At 36.5% G+C, this 21,610-nt stretch overlaps 1 protein-coding gene and 1 long non-coding RNA gene across 6 annotated transcripts in view; both read left to right on the top strand.

The window, feature by feature from the left end:
* HPS4 (Hermansky-Pudlak syndrome 4 protein) overlaps positions 1–21,610 on the top strand; it is a 599,431-nt gene that overhangs the window by 343,782 nt on the left and 234,039 nt on the right. The gene's annotated exons all lie outside the window — the stretch shown is intronic.
* LOC137652553 (uncharacterized) lies at positions 1,579–6,613 on the top strand. Its single transcript, XR_011046363.1, has 3 exons — positions 1,579–1,636; positions 4,313–4,406; positions 5,845–6,613. It is a non-coding gene; the product is annotated as an uncharacterized lncRNA (long non-coding RNA).

Here is a 21,610-nt window from a genome sequence, read left to right as displayed (position 1 = left end):
AATTGCAAAAGAAGATAGAAGATTTGAAAATAGAATGAAGAAATATAGGAATTAATTTGAATATAAGTAAAACTAAGATAACGTTCAAGGAAAATACGCGGCAACAAATAAGGGTAATGGGAGAACTTTTAGAGATAGGTAATGACTATACGTACTTCGGTTTCCCAAGGACATGAAACCAAAATTAAAAGAGGGATAAACATAGCATGAAGAGCTTTTAGTAAACCAAATGCTGTTATTAAACGTAAAATGCCACTTTCGATAAATGGAAAAATATTTAATCAGGTGATCATATCAGTAATAACTCATGCATCAGAAACTTGGAGTCTTAAAAAAGTTTTAGAACGTAGGCTAGTTACAAAGAATAATGATGATATTAACAGAAAAAGGCCAAAACAAAAAAGAGTAACAAGGATGCGAGAGCAAATTAAAGTAGAGGTTATTCCATTTTAAAGACATGTAAGAAAAATAAATAAACACGGACAAGCCATAATGAGAATGACAGATAATAGATGGAGAGTAAGAATAACAAAGTAGTTCCCAGATATTGCAAATGAAGCAGGGCAAGGAAGAAAAAACGATGGTCTGGCGAGGTAAGAAAATTGGCTTGTATAGTGTCGAATAGAAAAACCATTAACAGACAGGAGTGGAAGGATATGGCTAATGCCTTTGTTGTACAGTGGACTAGCAACGGTTGATGGTCACACACAATATATATATATATATATATATATACAGGGTGTCTCAAAAAAATGTACTCACTCTTTGAATGACGAGAAAACCTTTATTTATGAACATAGAGCGAAATGAAATAGCATCGAATACATGAGACAAATGTTCAAATTGATGACTATTATAAATGTACTCAGTCTTTTTTTGTGTTGCAGATATCCTGAATTACTGAAGCTATGGCAGGAAATCAACTTAGTTTCGAAGAAAGAAAGTTTCTTCGAAACTAAGTTGATTTCCTGCCATAGCTTCAGTAATTCAGGATATCTGCAACACAAAAAAAGACTGAGTACATTTATAATAGTCATCAATTTGAACATTTGTCTCATGTATTCGATGCTATTTCATTTCGCTCTATGTTCATAAATAAAGGTTTTCTCGTCATTCAAAGAGTGAGTACATTTTTTTGAGACACCCTGTATATATATTATATATATATATATATATATATACTGTATATATATGTATATATATATATATATAAATATATATGTATGTATGTATGTATATATATATAATACATATATATATATATATATATACATATATGTATATATATAAATATATATATATATATATATATATAAATATATATATATACATATATATATATATATATATATGTATATATATATATATATATATAGATAGATATTATTACACCTTCCACATCATTGTAATTATTGAATATATTTTGCCTGACTGTTTTCCCCTGTATACCACTTTCCTTTGTCCTTTCCCAGGAGCTTGTTTGCCTTCGTTTCACACTCCTTGTTCTTACTTGCTCCGCCCATCCTAAATTTATTCGACCCCTAAATGTAATTTTGAATCAGTGTCCACTTAGCAACTAAGCAACTAAACCAAGGACTTTTGTGTCCGGCAAGGAAGCAGTCCCCTTTATTGTGATGTATCTATATCCTAAGTATAAGTGATATTGTTGTAAGGGTTTAATAACGAATTGGGCTTTTGTTTCAAGTGTTCTCAATTTCCAGTGTGATTACTTTTCGAGACGTGGTTGTCGTTTGTCATTTGTCCTATTGTGTCATCCCTGTCCTTTATGACTTTTGTGTTCCTTTTATATGGACTTATAAGTTTAACTGTAATGTTTTGTAAATAATTTTTGCATTATTATATTTAATTCTTGTTTGATCGTATTCGCATTCAAATACCTTTATTTTGGATTATTATGGTCCATTGAACCCACCTGCTAAAATGATAAATTACCCTTCGTGGGTATGTAATAATTGACAACCCCGTTAAGAATCAGCTGTTTGTTTATACTGTATAGTTGGTGATTCGTTATTCAACCTTACGTGATATAAACATCATGAGTTATAGTTATTTAGGTGACTGTTTTTGTTTGCTAGACCGCTCAGGAATCTATTTCCATTGTGCGTAAATTTTTCGGTTAAAGAAGGTGGCCACTTCTGTTTTAAACGACTGCCAGTAACTTTGTTATGCCCCCCCCCCCCCCCTCCTCTCATAACCGAGACTCGGTGCGCGGGTTAAAAAGTTAATCTATTGTACCATTGTTGAAAATTCATTTCTCTGGAATCATTCGTGACTTTCACGTGCTTATAGTCTTTCCGTAGGTCTTTAGATACCAGTGTCTTGCGTTATTCATTTTCTGTAAAGTGTAATGAATCTTGTTAACGCCTCGACGTATGTGTGTGAAGTTACCGCTCTAATCAAAGTGTAGTAAGTTACGGTTGTTAGCTGAGCGACAGTACTTCCTTTTGGTTCGAACCGGGAGTAAAATACTTCCAGTGCGTCATTCATTCTCATTTTCCCGTATCTTAAATGTTATGTGTATAAATATTTGTATAATCTGTTACTATTTATTCGTGGTTTATGGTTTTATGCGTGATCAATGCTTAATAAGGTTAGCTCCAATTTAAGAATTTTAAAATTCTAATTCAGGTGTTTATATTGTTCTTGAAGTTTCTTTTTAATTTTCACAATGGCGAAGTTTGATACTCAAAAGTTTGTGGCGGATCCTTCCTCTGAATTGGATACCCTTACCGATGCTAGGAAGTCTTGAATTAATGGAAGTAGCTAGGCATTTAGACCTTGAGGTAGCCTACGTTCTAGTATGTGTAAGTTTGACATTAGGAAAGTGATAATAGCTCACTATATGCTATTGGAACCTTGGGTGATGAAGCTAGGCAGTATCTTGTTCCAGAAACCCCTTTGTTTACAATTGAACAAAAGCTAGAGTTTGAACGTCTTGCACTCAAACGTGAAAAAGCTCGGTTAGCTTTAAGACAGGAAGAGTTAGCTTTGCTAGCCGCTGAAAAGGGACTTGAATTTTTTGAAATGGAGAAAGAAAAAGTAAGAGAAAAATTTGAAATGGAGAAAGCTAAGTTAGAATTTAAAGCTATGGAAGAAATAGAAAAGTTTGAAGGGGAGAAAGCTAAATTAGAATTAGAAGCTAGTTTAACTATCAAGGTAAAACAGGAGAGGGCTTCAATAAATCTTCAGAATAGGCAAATGGAACAAGAGTTATCTCCCTTTGACCTGACTAAAAATATAAAGCTAGTTCCCTTATTCACAGAGTATGATCCACAGGATTATTTTCAGGTATTTGAGGAAACTGATAATCACCTTAATTGGCCTGCTGAACAGTGAGTATGGCTCCTTAAACCTAAATTGTCAGGTAAAACTGCTCATTAAGAATTATAACCAGGTTAAGAAAGCAATCTTAGATGCATTTTCCATAACAGAGGAAGGATACAGACAAGCTTTTCGAAACTTATGTAAATCAAATATCCAAACTTTCCTAGAATTCGCTTCTGACAAGCTTAGAGCTTTCAAGAAATGGCTTAAGTATGCTGAAGTAACTTCTCTTGAAGAACTGATGAATTTAATGGTTCTTGAAGAATTTAAATGGAAACTTCCCATTAATGTAATGCTCTATATTGAAGAAAGGCAGGAGAAATATATACTAAAGGCTGCTTCCCTGGCTGACACTTATTCCTATTAAAGGAGCTGAGGTTTTTGTAAAACCAGATTCAGGAAAATCCCAGCAGATTTCGGATGATAATCCCAAAGGTTCTGATAATCCTAAATGTAGTTATTGTAAGAAAGGACATACTATTCGTAATTGTAAAGACCCTAAATGTAAAGGATCTGATAACTACCATAAAGTTTTTATGAAACTCAACGTAAAATTTTCAACCTCCCAGAGTAAACCTGTTTTGCATGTGCAAGCAAATGTACAAGATGTGTTTGATGATTTTAAGTCTGAAGGTATAATAACCTTGGGGGAGAAAGAACAGAAGTCTAAGGTCACTATATTACGAGACACTGGAGCTGCTTTAACTTTGTTGCATAGTAAGGCTTTACCTAATGTTGAGAATAATCTAACTGATGAGAAGGTGGTTGTAAGGGATCTTACTGGAATCTCATCCATTCCCCTTGCCAGTCTCTACCTTGATTGTCCACTTGTAAAAGGGAAAGTGGAATTAGGGGTGATTGATACAGAATTGCCAGTAAAAGGAGTTTCATTGCTATTGGGTAATGATTTAGCCGGGAAATTAATTGTACCAAATTTAATTGTCACTGATATCCCCATGGATGATAGGGTAGTTTTGGACAAACCTTTGATGGATGATGAGAAGGCAGATCTTGAACAAGCCCCAACACATATAGTCACTCGGTCCCAAGCAGGAGTAAAGGTAAATTACTTTGAAGTAGATAGTGATTTCTTAGCTAAGGTACTGTCTAGAGATAAACTAATAGCTGCCGAGAGGTCAGATCAATCTTTATCTTGTTTGCATGATAAGGCTGTTGATATAAAATCTTTGAATAAATCCCCTTCTTTTTATCATAATAATGGTATCCTAATGCATTTTTACCTTCCTTCAAACTATTCAAATCTTGATACCTGGAGTGAGAAATACCAAATTGTTGTTCCTTCTTCAGTACGCACTCATATAATGGAAATTGCACATGATGGACCAGGTGGTCATTTGGGACAATACAAAACTTACTATAGAATACTTGATAAGTTCTAATGGCCTAATTTGAGGAAAGACGTAGGAGACTTCATAAAGACATGTCATGTATGCCAAATAGCTGGCAAACCTAACCAAGTAATTCTTAAGAAATTAGTAATAGACGGTGTTGGACCCTTTCCCAAGACGAAACGTGGTAACCAATATTTATTAACTCTCATGTGTCCCAGTACTCGTTTTCCAGAGGCCATTCCACTTAAGAATATATCTGCCAAAAATATTGCTAAACACCTTTTAAGTTTCTTTACTACTTACGGGATCCCCAAGGATATCCAAACTGATCGTGGTTCTAACTTTACAAGTAAACTCTTTTCAGAAATCCTTAAGGAATTGAATATAAAACATAGCTTATCATCTGCATATCATCCGGAATCTCAGGGAGTCCTTGAGCGATGGCACCAAACATTTAAAACTATGTTAAAAAAGTTTTGTTTAGAGAGTAATCTTGTTTGGGATGAAGGAGTAAAGTTTTTGTTGTTTGCTATACGTGAGTCCCCCGAGGAATCCCTTGGTGTTTCTCCTTTCGAAATGGTATATGGGAGATTATTAAGAAGACCCCTTGCATTAATTAAAGATGAATGGTTAAAGCCCCCAGACTCTAATCAGACTGTAACTGTTCAACAATATCTGAGTAACTTTAAAGAAACACTTTCCAAAGTCCGTAAAATAGCCAGTGAAAACTTAAGCAAAGCTCATATTAAAATGAAGAATAGTTATGATAAAAAAACTAAAATTAGGAAGTTCAACCCAGGAGATCTTGTGTTAGCATATTTTCCTATACCTGGATCCCCATTTTCCTCCAAATTCTTTGGTCCATATAAAGTAGTTAAAAATATCAATAACCATACCTATGTGATTGAAACCGCTGATAGAAGGAAAAGTACTCAAATTATCCATGCCAATCTGCTTAAAAGGTATCATTCCAGGAATACTGAAACTGGTTATGGAGACAAAATTGTAAATGTTAATGTTAAGGTCAAAGACAAGACGCCTGAAGTAAGTGAACCTGAATTCATCTATTCGTGGCGTTTTGTAGATAATTGTGCCGCTCTGAAAGACTTTGAAAACTCATGTCAACATCTTTCTCCTTTTCAATCAGGACTTCAAAATCTTATTTGCTCTTACCCAGAACTTTATGGGGAAAATCCAGGTCAGTGTACAGTCCTCACCCATGACATCGATCTTCTACCAGGAACTGCTCCCATACGATAACACTCTTATCGCATCGGCCTGCCCAAGACACTAGGGATGAAAGAAGTGGAATATCTTCTGAGAGCCGGATTAGCAAAACCAAGCAAGTCACCATGGGCGTCTCCATGTCTATTGGTACCAAAGGAGAATGCGACTGTTTACAGACTACAGGATAGTAAATTCTGCTACTGTTAAAGATAGTTACCCTTTACCCCGTCTAGATGACCTTACAGACTCTGTGGGCCAAGCAAAGTATGTAGCTAAGATAGATCTCCTCAAGGGGTATTATCAGGTGAAGTTAACATCTAGAGCCAAGCTTATATCGGCTTTCATAACTCCTTTTGGGTTATTCCAGTATGAAATAATGCCTTTTGGTTTAACAAATGCCCCATCCACATTTCAACCACAAATATGATTTGAAATTAACTATGGATGAGTCAATAAAATAAGAAAATAAGCTTAAAGCAGTTGTCCATTGAAGGGGATAACAATTCACTTAGACCCTACTCAATATATTTGTAATTAACACTAATGCTCGTGAACTATTTTGAATAGTAAATAGTTTTTGACTTTTGAGCAAGAGGGCTGTCGTAGGGAAAATTATATATATAAAAAAAACTTAATTAAAGGATGAAGCCTAATATAGATAATTTACAAAATAAAAAAAAATCCACTAATATGCTGAGTTTACCAGTCAAACCTTTATTTTTCTTTTTCTTGAAAATCCAAAGTTTAAGTCACACTCTTTTTAAACCCTAAGTTTAATAGTTATACTTTTATCAAAACCCCAAGTTTCACAGTCAAACATTTTTTTTTCCACAAAAGGGTGGGGGGTCGTGAAACCCCGTAAGCCGCCCCCCCCCCCCCCCCCCAGGATCCGCTAGTGAGAAGACTTAGAAGACCCAGGCTTATATGACTGAGGACTATGAAACATTAAGTAGGAGATAATGAATGGAGATGTGTTGATTTAAAATCTCAAGATAGAGACAACTGGCGAAATGTAACCAAGGCCCTTTGAGTCACTGGGCGTGGGAGGAGATGATGATGATGACGTGTGCACTAGTGTTATACACGTAAATCTACACACGATATGTTTCGAAGTTCGTTTAAAAAAAAAAAAAATAACGAATAAATGATCGCTGTATCGAGTGTGCATTTGTCACTGTACAATTATAATAATAGCAAAGATGAACAACACACTAGACCCATATAGACATGACATCAATAGATTATACCAGTAGATGTAACCTAATAGTTTTGTGTTGACCATCATCAAAAGTAATTGATTATTCATTAGAAATGATGACATACTGCACAAAAAACGAGTGGCGGGTTAGTTTGCAACCAGTGGGGTTGCTAAGACGGTTTCAAATTACCCCCGGGGGTAGCTTGAAACCGGTTTCAAGTTACCCCCGGTAGCCTGAAACCGGTTTCAAGTTACACCCGGTAGCCTGAAATCGGTTTCAAAATGTGGGGGGGTTTTTAACTACCGGGGGTTAAGAATTGGAGAGGGTAGTTTGAAACCCGTATAAATGGGGTCCGAATGCTATGCTGCTATGCGTGACGTTAGATATAAAGGAAGTACCTGTATGCTTATGAAGGTTATTGATTCAAGTAGAGTTGGCCATGAAGGTTAAAAAACTGGTCATTCCAATACCCCAACAGGTGTTTATATTACTGGATCGAATGACATCATCCGATAAACCTGTGTAACTTTTGACCCTGATTGTTGATCCGTCAGCATAAAAGCCAATGAAACTGCCGAAGTATTTTTTTTTTTTTTTTTTTTTTTTTTTTTTTTGTAGATGGGTTGATAAGGAAAGTGGGATCAAAGATACCTTTTCTGTTTCCCCGAGAGCGTTTCCGATTCGGATATAATCCTCATTGATTTCTGATAATGGGCTTGAGGACGGGCCACCGGATGCAATTGGGGCTGGGGGGTGTCAAGGAAGGCAGAGGAAATTCCAAAAGAAGGGATTTGTTAAAGAAAACTTTTTGAAATGATACTTCAGAGGAACCTGATAAGACTACTAAAACAAGACTTTTAGTAATGGCAAGCAATCCAGGTGAATAGAAATGTGGAATGATTCTCTTAATTCTCTTGGGTCAAAATTTAAATGAATTAGTACAATTCTATTTTCTTATCCTGATCTCTCTCTCTCTCTCTCTCTCTCTCTCTCTCTCTCTCCAGACTCCGTAAACTTGAGAAAATCTGAAGAACAACGCGAGAAGACGAGTTTGTTAGAACCATCTACTATCTCTCTCTCTCTCTCTCTCTCTCTCTCTCTCTCTCTCTGGCCAGATTTTACTCGTCTAGTCTTTAGTGAGATGGCCATTAAGCATCTACATCTATATATAAATTATCTGTTTTAATGTTGTTTTAAATATTTTAGTTTTAATTTTTTCATTACTTCTACTATCGTCTGTTATATACTTCCCTCACTGGGCTATTTTTTCCTGTTGGAGCCTTTGGGCTTATAGCATCTTACATTTCCAACTGGGGTTGTAGCTTGGCTAGTAATAATAATAATAATAATAATAATAATAATAATAATAATAATAATAATACACATTACCAGGAATAAGATTTTTTTCACAATTGAGAAACGGATAAATCCTTCCTAGCGGTTTTCGCTAACAAAAAACTTTTATCCATTACCTTAGGAAAAAAAAACTAATTATTAATAATTACAATGAGCCAATTAAATCTCATTCACACTTACACATTCAGACACTCTATACACATATATATGTATATATATATATATATATTATATATATATATATATATATAGAAATGTATATACAGTATATATATATATATATACAGTATATATATATATATATATATATATATATATTATACTCTCTTCGAAGGGTAATGTGACCGCAGAACATGTTTTTTTCAATTGCTAAAAGTTCGTGAGTACACTTTACACAGCGAGTACCATATTTTTCTTGTGAGAATTCGAGCAGTACTGCCACTCCTTCTGGGGAAGTCATTACAATGTTGCTCTGTCAATAGTTGAAACTACCAGATTTGTTGAAATCTCCATTGTGATGGAAATATACTCTTACCAATCGGCTTAAGGCACCTCACCTATCAGACCTAAGACATGTCCACTATAACAGAGTTCAGTGATCTGCATAACAATTTATGACAGTTAAAGTACTCTTAAAAAGGTCTGTAATCTCACTGTATAAAACACATATATCAGGCTTGGGACATTACTTCCCCCAGGCTCCTCACTCCTAGAGTAGGTGCTCACTCTCCTCTATAATCTAGGATACAGTATATGGAGGACACTCCAATCTGGAATAGGGCATGGCATATAGACAGAAATGTAACATAAAATATATACATGGAAGTCACGCGAAAAATAGACATTCCACAAAAACAAAAAATTAATTATTACATGAAAAAATGTACACAAGATATATAAAACAATTCCACTCGTTTTTTCTTTTGATTTTTGCAATTACAATACAAAATACCTAGAGTGAAAAGTAAAAATCATATCAGTATTACACAACCTCATCAATGACCTCCTCCTGATTGTGGGGAATATAAGCCTTTCAGGCGGGATATGAGTAGGAATGGGCATTCCTTCATCCCTCAATTTTACTTATCCCAATTTACGGCACAATTTCCCAGGACAAACCACCATCACCTATCGCTATTTTGAAAATCACTACAACACTTGCAACTATCAATCGGAGATCACTACCCGTTTTCCGGAGAAAATCGTTCATATTCACTGACCTTATTATAACTTTACTTATTATAAGGTATTCATATCTACACATTCTCTAACACTACCTCTCCTAGAGGCTGAACTTTAATACCGAAGTCACTTTCCCTTCGTCAGAAATCCTATAAATATATCAATAATACAGCATCCGCCTGACGGATCATACCTGACCCATTTAACCTCTCTCTGATATTTAGGTTCACTCAGCAGTATGTCACACATATTACTACACACAGCAAAATTATCACAACACTTTACTTCAGTATATTTAGTACCCACATATGAACACATTGTTATCATCAAGTTTATTTGGAAAATGTCAAAAGAAGAAATGAGGTCGGTTTAAACAACAACAACAACAAAATTCCTACTAAAAACTTGGGGAATGTCGGGTATGCTGAGGTAAGGGGGTACATTCTGACTGACAATTTTGAAAACTACCTCTTCCTGAACCACATGTGTGCGTGCCTGATGATCTTCAGACACTGCTCCATTAATAATGTTTTGCATCCCTACTGTGTTAGATTTAATCGTCTTTGCTCGGTATGGACCCAAATAAACTAGTTTGTGTTTCCAAGGTTGTAAGCGTTTCAAATAAACACGATCGCTCACAAATACTTTTACCAGTGTGGTTTTGAACCGTCCATCCTACTTTGAGCTGTGTTTTTTATTAGCTCGTTTCAAAAACCTTTCAGAGGTGTTCATTAATCTCCTTAAGAGATCAAGTAAATAGACACGGTAGTGCTCAGTTGAATTATTTGGCACCAGTTGCGAATTAATCAGGATTGTATATGGTAACACAGGATCCTGTCCATACACTAAAAAGAAAGGCGTGTCCCTGAGTGAGGCACTATATGCAATGTTCAAAGCAACATCAGCCGTAGGAAGCATGTCATGCCAATGACGGAGTCATCAGCTACTTTTCATCAAGTCCATGACCGATTTCACCACCTTATTTATAAACTTGAGACCATTGTCACTTATAAAAATTTTCAGGCAACCAAACCTTGTAATGAAAGACCACAGCGCTTGGCCTAGGAGTTTGATGATTTATCTAGCTTTGTGTAAGTATGAGTTTTACAAGTAAATGCAATCACAGATACACATATATACTTATGTTGTGTTATACCAGCAGGAAATGGTCCTACCACATCCATATGCACCCTATGAAATTTAATAGGAATCACAGACCACTTTCTGGCTTCCGGTACAGTCATTTTATGTTCTTTGAAACAGTTACAAGCATGACAACATTTTATATACCTTTCTATAGATTTTTTCATGCCTAACCAAAAGAAGGATTCATATGCTCTTTTAATTTAATGGCTTATCAATCCCGAAATGCCGTGCATACGGACTTGCATGTACAATGGGGATGGCTCTATTAAATAAAGAGGGAGGAAAATCTACCAATGCCCAAATTTCTTCTCCCCTCTTCTCGTAAGCACAATATAAGATATCATTCTCTATACAAAAATTCTCACGAGGCACATTCAGAAATGATGGACAGCCATCTGACTCCCCTTTAATCACTGATTCCACTCTTTCCATCCATTTCTCTTTTCTGAGTTCCTTTTGAACTTCTTTTCTGTCCCAACCTCCCAAGTCAATCACACCTACATTATCAGGGCACTCATTCCGGACACCCCTGGTTATGTCCCTGGTTATGTCTTCTGCCGCTCATATACATTCACGTTCACTATTTCCCTCTCTCTCTCACCAACATAGCCACTAACCTCTTTCTCTCTCTCCCTCTTGCTCGGGATCTCATTTCCCGATTGCTCCTCATGTGAATTCACATCCTTTTTCTATTTTGATGGGGTCCCTCAATATTTTGGGTTTGTTTTTCATCCCTCTTCTGTCCCTTGGTAGTTATTCCTGTTACTGCACCTCTAGAGAAGGCATTAGATACCTTGTTACCCGTACCTTCTATGTGGTCAATTCCTTTAATGTTAAGCTCTAACAATATTTCAATCCATTTCGCTTGTTTAGACGTCAAGTCTCCTTTGTAAAATAAATCACGCAAGGGACGTTGATCACTTTGCAACTCAATCGGCTGACCTAATGAATAAAACCAATGCCTCTCTAGAACCCAAATAATAACCAATACCTTTCCATCAAATGTAATATAATTCTTTTCTGGCCTTTTTAATGCCCTGGAAGCAAAACAAATGGGTCGCTCTCTACCTTTATCATCTCGTTGAGAAATTATGCTACCAATAGCTATACTATTCGCATCTGTTGTTACTCAAAACGGGCGATCAAATCTAGGATATGCGAGTAACTCATTTCTAGTTAAGGCAGCTTTCAATTGGTAAAAGACCTTTTCTTCTTCCACTCCCCAATTTATTACTTGTTTGTTTCGTTAAAGCATCTAATGTTTCGCTATCTCTCCAAAACCTCTTATGAATTTACGGTAATACCGTGCAAGGCCAAGGAACCCAGCTACTTCCTTAGGGGTACGGGGTCGGGGGAAATCTCTAATAGATTCTACTTTACTGGGGAACAGTTGAATACCTTCAAGGGTTAGTACATGAAGTAAAAATTCGACATGTTTACATAAAAATTTGCACTTTGATAAATTAATTTTCATACCACTACAGTGTAATGCTTCTAAAACTTCCCGAATATTGTTATTATGTCCTTCTGTCATTTTCCCTGTAATTATGATATTGGCTAGGTAAACAAGAACATTATAGCCAATTAAGGGAAACAACATTGCCATCATTACTCTAGAAATATGACTTGGAGCATTTCTAACATCGAGAGGAAAAAAAATTAAATGGATATAATTGATCTTTGGCTATAAATGCCATTTTGCCTTTACTGTCTTCCCGAATGGGTATTTAATGGTATCCAGATTTTAAATCGATAGTTGTAAAATATTTACTATCCCATACCTGCACGAGTAATGCTTCAATTTTGGCCAATGGAAATGCATTGTCCCTAGTGACTGCATTCTACTTCCTATAATCAACACCCAATCTTGCCCAACAATCTTTTTTCCTACCTGCTACAATTGGAGAAGCCCAGGGGGAGGGGGGCGATTGGCTCTCCTCAATAATCTCTAGTTCCCCTAATTCACTAGTTCCTTTTCTATCTCTCTCTGGAAATGAATGGGTACCTTATTAAGCATTGACCTGATCAGTTCCGCCTGTCCTGTTTCCATGCTAAATGGAAATCCATCGCTCCCCCTGGGTGGCTCGTCTACAATGGCAATTACTCCGGGATAATTATCGACAATGTTACTAACTGCAGGTTGATATTCTGATGGACATAGTTTTCGCACTTGCATAATCAAGTTCTGAGTGTGTTTGTCTGTGCAGGTGCATTTGTGGCTCCCAAGATCCCATTATTAGTAAGTTCACATAACTACAATTCACACACAGAATCATTTCCTAATGCAACTTTTTTATTTGACAAATTAACTATCTTAATATCCGCCCTTTAAGACTACATGTGCCCATTTTTCATGGGGTTTAACAATGACCTTAGTTCCCTCCGGACAAGGCTGAGATTGGGTCATTGATATGCTTGTAAGCATCTGGGAAGGCAATACTTCTCCTCTTTCAGGTACAGCTGTTACCTTACCTACTTGTATCTCCCATTTATTAGCAAAATGCACCCTCCTGCCATTACTGTTATTCTATCTTTTTTCCCGCAAATGTATACTTGATTGCTCACAATAAAGTCTAGACCATGTATAGCATCAATTCCTGGAATTCCCAATGTAGGCAAGATAAAAAAAATCATGTGTAAACTTCACAGATCCCACCTTGAAGTTGGCAGTCATTGTATGCTTTGCCTATAGTTTATTTCCTCCCGGCATGTCGAGGATGATAGGTGCCGCTGACTGTGGTGGGTTTGAGAAGCTTCCTTATTCAAGAAGCAAAACTCTGGCTCCTTTGTCAATCAGCACACTAATGGACTTATCTGGTAGGTCAATCCTGACTGCTAAAATTCCCAGCCGCCAGCTGGGATCCCAACACGGGCTAATGACCTTGCTTGCAATACCGTTGCCCCCTGCTCCTGTCCCTAGTGCTGCGGGGTAGAGGTTGGGGGTACCGATGAAAGTGCCAGTGCCTGTTCCATCATAGTCACCGCTTCTTTGACTGTTGCTTCTGTTGTCTTGTGGGGGGAGGGTACCTCGATCTCCCTCGTCTTCCCCTTCTTCTACCTCCTTTACCTCGGGTATCTCGAGATAGATGACCATAGCCCTAACAGGCATAACAGCAAGGAGATCCTTGTGTGGGGAACTCCACTCGTTGGTGTGCCAACACTGCCAACATCTAAAGACTTCTAATTTGCTGAGTTCGTTTTCCCCTCCCCCAGTTTTGGGGATGGTGGCTGCCACTTATTGCATATGTTCTCATGGCTGCCACCTTTCCAGAATCAGTGCAGTTATTCTCCGTCAATTTTTCTTCTCGCAAAATGTTCAGAATGTTTTGTGTGGCCATCACTACATCTGCTGACAAGCGATTGTCATCCAAGAAAGGACCACATAAACACAGGTTTCCAGAAGTTGAGGGGAAGAATTCGTGAATTTTGTGTAGTAACGAAATGTTTTACAACTTTTGGACCCCAGCAATTAAATGGTCTTCTTGATCATGCACATGGAGTGTCCAGACGTGAATGTTTTAAGATGAAAGATAAACTGTCTTATAAGCTGGAAATGATTTTTAAAAACAGACCTTGGCTGAAATATAGTTTTTCAGGATAACATTGTTAATCTGTCAGATTTTAAAATAACTACAGAGCAGAAATGTATTCTTGGATATGGTCAGTCGTTTTCCCTACTACCATCAACTGACTGCATCCTTGATTTTCTTGTAGATTTTGCTGTTTGAAAATAATCTAAAATTGAAGGGTAAAGATATAGATTCCTCTACCGTTGAAGGTTTTATTTTCGGAACTATCCTAGGTAATCTACAATTTAAAAAACAGTTACCAAAGAATCTTTTAGGAGCCCTTGACGATTTGGAGAAAAGAAGAGACATTTTCATCACAAAAGCAGATAAGGGTAATAAAATTGTAGTTCTAGACGTTAATACTTATACAGAAAAAATGAACTTTTTATTAGGTGAAAAATCTACATGCAAGAAAGTAATGGATGCACTTAAACGATGGCAGGCAACGTACAATAAGAAGTTAAAAGCTTTCCTCCAGAGAGATTATCCCAAGTTGTGTAAGAAATTTCACGTTTATTTACCATCTCTTTCCCACATATTGATTGCCGAAGATTCACAAGGAAGGAGTACCTATGAGGCCATTTACATCAACCCATAATTGTGTAACCTATAATATATCTAAGTAGATAGGAAAATTACTTTCCCCACGTCTTGGCACCATATCATATTATCATTTAAAAAATACTTGTAATTTTGTTGACGAAGACGAAATATTGATCTTCAAAACAAAAAGTTAGCCAGTGTTGATGTTGAATCCTTATTTACCTAAGTCCCAGTTCAACAATGTCTACAGTACCTGTGTAACAAAATCGATACATTAAATTTAAGTATACCTGTACCTAATGATAATTTTCTGAAGTTGATAGAATTGTGTGTTTCTGAGTAGTATTTTACTTGTAACGGTCAGTTTTTCTCTCAAATATATAGTCTTCCCATAGCTTTCCTTCTGTCCCCTGCTTTAGCAAATATTTTTATGGAATTTTTTGAAACAGAACTTTAACCTGACTTTTTAGATATTGATATTACATTGGTGAGATATGTTGACGATATTTTTGCTGTTGTTCCGTGTTCTCCTAATATTGATAACTTATAGTCTTTAAACAATCTCCATCTTTCAATCAAATTTAAAGTTGAAATAGAAAATAATAATGAATTACCCTTCTTGGATACACTAGTAATCTGTCCGGAAGCTGGCTATCCTAAATTCAAGGATTACAGGAAAGAAACTCATTCAGATTCATATATACATGCGTTTTCAAACCATATAAGAGCTACAAAATTAGGGATTATTTCTAACTTATTTCTAAAGGCGTATAAGGGTTGTGACCATGAATTTATTGAATGTGAAATCAGCCATCTTAAAAAAGTTTTAAAAAATCATGGCTATGATTCTGGGTTTATTGAAAAGGCACACCTAAAGGCAAGGAAAACATATTATGTTGTAAAGGAAATAGAACCATTTCAAAAAGTTGATGAAGGTCCTCATATTTCTCAAACAGGCAAAGACAACAAATTACTTGACACCTGCCTAAAAAGTTGTAAAATAGTTAGAGTATACAAAAATAACATAAGTATTAAGAATGTGTTGACAAAATCATGGAAGGGAACGGCTGCCAATAAAGCATGTATATATAAACTACCATGTGGTTCATGTGACAAGGTATACATAGGAGAATTAGTAGATTTTGAAAGAAGAAAACAAGAACATAGAGATTCCATTAGAAGAGGAGATGAAAATAACGCTTTTTTTTTTTTAAACATGTGACACTGGAAAATCATCCAACAGATTTTAAGAATATGGACAAATTGATATCAATGCCTGATACACATAGCCTAGACGAAAACTGATTGAAGCTGTTGTAATTCAAATTCTAAGAATTTCAATATTTATCAAAGTAATTTTAAATTAGATCTGTTTTTAATAACATTGTCAAAAACAATGTAACTACTGTTAAGGAATTTTCAAAGGATGTAAACAAACTACCGTGAAATGCTGTTAATCTTTGCTAGGACTGTAACGGGTTTTGTATTTCTTACCAACCTTTTCGTAGCTCTTTATCAAAAATTTGTAACCATTTGTTTTCTGAAGAGAAAGGGGGATGGTCCTTTCGAAAGCTAAGTAAATGTACTTTTTCATACATTGTGGGCTATTCTATTTATCATAAGTACACGGTAAATTGTGTATTTAAATATATATATATATATATATATATATATATATATATATATATATATATGTGTGTGTGTGTGTGTGTGTGTGTGTATGTATGTGTGTATGTGTGTATACAGTTTATGTATTAGGATAATACTTTTTCCACATAGGTTGCAAATAATAAATGAGGAAGATTCCAAGTTAAGACACCCATTGCTAAATATATATAGGAAGATTTATTGAAAGGAAGAAGGGCATAACATAAGAAATGATAGAACAGGGTTTTCCATGTCATCTTTGAAATGAGTGAAACAAACTGGCAATATCTTAGATGGGGGAATTATCTCTCTTTTAGTTTGGAGGGCCTTTGGTATGTTTTGCTCTGCTGGCGGCTTATAAGTCTGACGGCATGTGGTAAATTTCCCTACAATGTGACCTATGCGCCGGAGATCATCAAAAGAAGCGGCGGACACAAAAAAATCCACAGTGATGATCAACAGGTTGCCATATACCATTTCAGCAGCTGACACATCCATGGTGTCCTTGGGAGTGGGCCTCAGTCCGAGGAGGACTCAGGGAAGCTGTGGAAACCAATTGGAGTGATTGCTAACTTAAAGGTATGATGGAAATGTTCCTATATACCGTTGGCTGTAGGTTTTTACGAGTAAATGGTAGTTAGATGTAGGTAGATGCTGAGATGTCCTAATGATGTCCACAACTAAGAGGCAAAAGTGTCATCCTTATTGGAAGTAATATGCTCCGGGAAGTAACATGCTCTGGGATGCTTAATCTTGCTACCTATCCAGAAAGTAAGGCAGCAGTACATGAGGTAGATGTTGCCTCTTGCATGGAGAGGGTTTCAGGCAAGCGAGTGGAGTGATCGATGACTGAAAAATTAAATGTCCTTGTGACGTGATTAGGGGACCATCCATGTCAACGTGAGTGTGGGCAAAACAGCGCTGATATTGATGAAAACTACCCATACCTGAATCCATGTGTCAATGCATTTTTGAAGCTTAACATAAGATACAGACCCAGACTCAATCATTGATACCTCTAGCCATCCCATCCCATATGAACTTTAACTTTAGTAACTGTGCAGTAGATCGGCTCAAGGGGTTTGAGAGGGCATAGTTAAATTGAAACACTGGTTAGTGCATGGGGCTAGTATCCAGAGTAATGGTCTACCAGTACTGACATCACAGAAGAGGGTGAAGTTGGAGTCATTGAAGGTGATATCTTCCCAAAGGTGAGATGTGCAGGATGTCCAGCAGTTTCGGTATCCAGGGTCATAGAGTTGGGCTTCTGCTAAGGCATTTTCCCAGGTGGAAATTGGCCAGCATGTTTCTTGAAAAGACATAAGTGGTGGGATTCAGTTGGCCATGGGTGTGTTGAATGGTATATTTGTATTCTGAAAGTGTACACACGGGTCATTTGGTCCTTGTGAATGACGAAAGTAGTGCCCTCAAAACTTGATGGAGGTGACAGACTACCAAATACACCACCAATAGTTTGTGGTCCAAGGTAGAAGTTGGGAAGTTTAATACTGAAGAAGACCAATGGGTTGATCCGTTAATCATTTATTTGAGAACTGTCCCTACAGCAATGGCATGGACATTGGTGGAGAGCAAGATGGATGCAGTGGGCATGGGAAAGGTGAAGGAAGTAGCAGTTGATAAGGCAATCTTTGAGTTGAAGAAAGGTGCTTCCTGAAGTGACCATACTACGGGTTATTTAGCCTACCCTTGAGGAAGTCGTAGCAGGTTACAAGATTGGTAGCAATGGCTGTCAAGTATGAGTAATATTAGTTCATCATGCCCAAGAACTCTTCCTGTGCCTCAATGGTCAATTTCGTGGAGAACTTCTGTACTGCTAATACCTTCTCAGAAAGAGAGTGAACACACTCAAAAGTGATGCAATGGCAAGAATTCCACTTCCTTAACACCAAATGTCCACCCTGATTACAAGTCCATTATGTTGTAGGCAGTCAAGGAGGATTTGTAGATAACATAGGTGGCCATGTTTGGAAGGGGGTGGGGGAATATTAGTATGTCATTTACTTACTATCCGCAGAAGGGAAGGTCTCTCAAGATGCCATCCATGAGTCATTGCCATGTAGCTCTTGCATTAAAAAGGCCAAAGCAAGAGTAATTAGAAGTGCTAAAAGGGGTGTTGATGGCCATCCTGGGGATATCTTCTGGGTTCATGGGCACATGGTAATATTCCTTCAGAGGTCAATGGTCAAAAGTACTGTATAGCTTTGTGAATGTATGTGGTGATGTCGGCGATGTTAGTGAGAGTATAGTGGTTTGGTTCTGTCTGCTTATGAAGATGCGTGTATTCCCCCCAATGGTGTAGGGATTCATCCATTTATAGGAGGATGTGCAGGGGCAACGGCCATAGACTTGAAGCCTTTTAACAAAGGCCCATTTCTTCCCTGTTGTTGAATGTGAATGTGGGAGTTGGTTAGAACACAAGCTCACTGCACAAGCCTGTCACAAGCTGGACATTGATATTCTACAACATTCACCTCAGATTCAGCCAGTGTCCTAGGGTTGTTCCCTTCGTCAGCAGTGGAATTGTTAATGGAGTTCTTGGTGATAGAGAACTAGCTGTCTGTAAGGGAATCAACTCTGGTCATTAAGTCCTGCATGAGCAAGGTGTCAACATTGGGAATGGTGGCATGCACCATTTCTGGCAGGCATTGTAACCAAAGGGCATGAAGTAGGTTCACTTTACAAAGAGAACTTTCTGCAGCAGGCTGAAGGCAAGCAATACTGATAATTTCTCTGAGGCTCATCAACACCTTTTGGTCCCCCACAGTTTCTGAGAGAACTGAAAATTCTAGGCTACACGGGCTCCTGGCAATGGTAAGTACTGTTCTAGGAGGTATGATTTGAGACCATCATGCTGTCTGAGGGCCAGATAGAGATTTCTGGAAAGGTGCTGCTTAAGCGGGCTACTCCCTTAATTTGTAACTGAATCTCGCCTTGTTGAAACCAGACAAGCGCATCTCTGCTGGGGAAGGTCAGGAGCATCACCGTGGCAGCATGGACAGATGAGTAGGGGTCATTGGTGGGCATCATTGAAGGATACAACAGACACAGCAGTTAGTGGGAGGTAGGCTGTATGTGAAGAAGAAATTGCTACAAAGACAGATCCCAAACAATTAATATTTTTTAGAGACAGCAAAGTTATTTTAGGCTCCAAAGATGACACAAAAATAGTGACAATTGCATGCTTACATTCATTGGCTTTTTTTACCAGAATTAACATTGGTATAAAAATAGACAGAATAATAAGAGAATGATAATAGATTTGAAATTAGAGTGTTACATTCAACGGCTTTTTGACGTGGAATCTGATGGCAGTTTTAGTGTAGAAGAAAATATAGATAGGACACACCTCTATATTTACATGTTTGTTGTTTCCTCCAGTTACATAACAGTGGTATCATTTGATGCTGGCATTCATTCTGGTGCATTACATCAGATATTTTATAAGAGTCATAGATACCTCTACTAAGTAATGAGATATTCTTGGGGTTGTCAATGAAATTGAAGCCTTCATAGTATTTATAAACCCTTTTAAATTTTATATAACATGTAAGACTTTATTTACCTTTTATTGTTTGTTTCTCACGACTCTGTTTCATTCTCTTTTCCTTTTTTTTATTTATTTATTTATTTTTTTTTTTTTTTTTTTTTGCATTTCTTGGAGAGTATTTTAAGATGATAGTATCATAAATCCTCCATGTCACTCACTATATCCGTTAGTTTTTAATGTCTTCTTGCTTTCATTCATTCTTTCTTTTTTATCACGTTTAACGACGCTGGTTTCTTCAATTCTTTGGCCTTCCGTACTGTCCGTTAATTCATCCTTTAACCTCAGTGGCTCAATCGAATGTTACTTAGCATTAAGGGAGACTGGTATTGAGTTGGATGAGTTGTAAAATTAATGTTCATGTAATACTGCCTTACATAAATCTATGAAGAGTCACACAACTGTATCAGTTAATGTTTATAATTCTATGTTATTCAACAGTGCTTTATTAACGCCAGTAGCCGGTCTTGTTATGGAAAGCTAGGTCCTTTATTCCACGATTGATATTTTAAATGTAGTGTAATAATATCTCCAAAACAATGAGCATTGGCTTTGAACCAGACTTCTACAGTACCGTAAGGGGATATGATCATCATTGAACCTTTTGCCTGTCACAGTAGGTATTACTAAAGGGTCACTACAAGTGTTTCTTTAGCTCCTACCTTTTCTGACTTGTTAGTCTTTTTTTTTCCATAACTCGGTTCCTGCTTCCTTTTTTCATTCTGCTGCTGGCCACTCTCTTTTATAGTTAATTATTATTGTACAATTGCGTGGTTTTCCTTTGTTGTACCCTAGAACTGAATCGCCTCCCCGGGCTCAACTCGTTCATCCATCCTGACCCGCTTATCTAAAGGCATTGCTTAGCATTCGATCTTTTAAGAAATCATATATAAATATCTTGTTATCTGGGCACTAAAGCTGTCTAAATAGATATTTATAATGGCCTACCTAACCATAAAGTAAAATTAGTTGCATTGTTTAGCATATCCTGTTTGTAAAACCAATTCTTTTACTGAAACTTTGCTTAATATCTACAATTTTATACCATTAGTTTCATACACCACTTTTCTTCATTATACGAATATACATTTCCATTTTGTTTTTAGACTAATAATCTCATATATATATATATATATATATATATATATATATATATATATATATATACATATATATATATGTATGTATATATATATATATATATATATATATATATATATATGTATATAAATGTTTACTCCTTATTTTATTTTTCTTATTTGATGATATTATTTTAGTTGAATTCTTGCCCGAAGACCTCTGCTGCACATGGGCTTGGACTGAGTCTTTTTTGTAAAGTTTTGTGTGTAAAAAAAAATTTTGTCCAATAAACTATTATTATTATTATTATTATTATTATTATTATTATTATTATTATTATTATTATTATTATTATTATTATCATTATTACTTGCATACGAAGGTTTTTTAAATATCTCC

The sequence above is a fragment of the Palaemon carinicauda genome, chromosome 13 (genome assembly GCF_036898095.1).
Source record: "Palaemon carinicauda isolate YSFRI2023 chromosome 13, ASM3689809v2, whole genome shotgun sequence".
Classification (NCBI taxonomy): domain Eukaryota; kingdom Metazoa; phylum Arthropoda; class Malacostraca; order Decapoda; family Palaemonidae; genus Palaemon; species Palaemon carinicauda.
The sequence above is the reverse complement of the archived record's forward strand: the minus strand, read 5'-3'. Positions and strand labels throughout refer to the sequence as shown.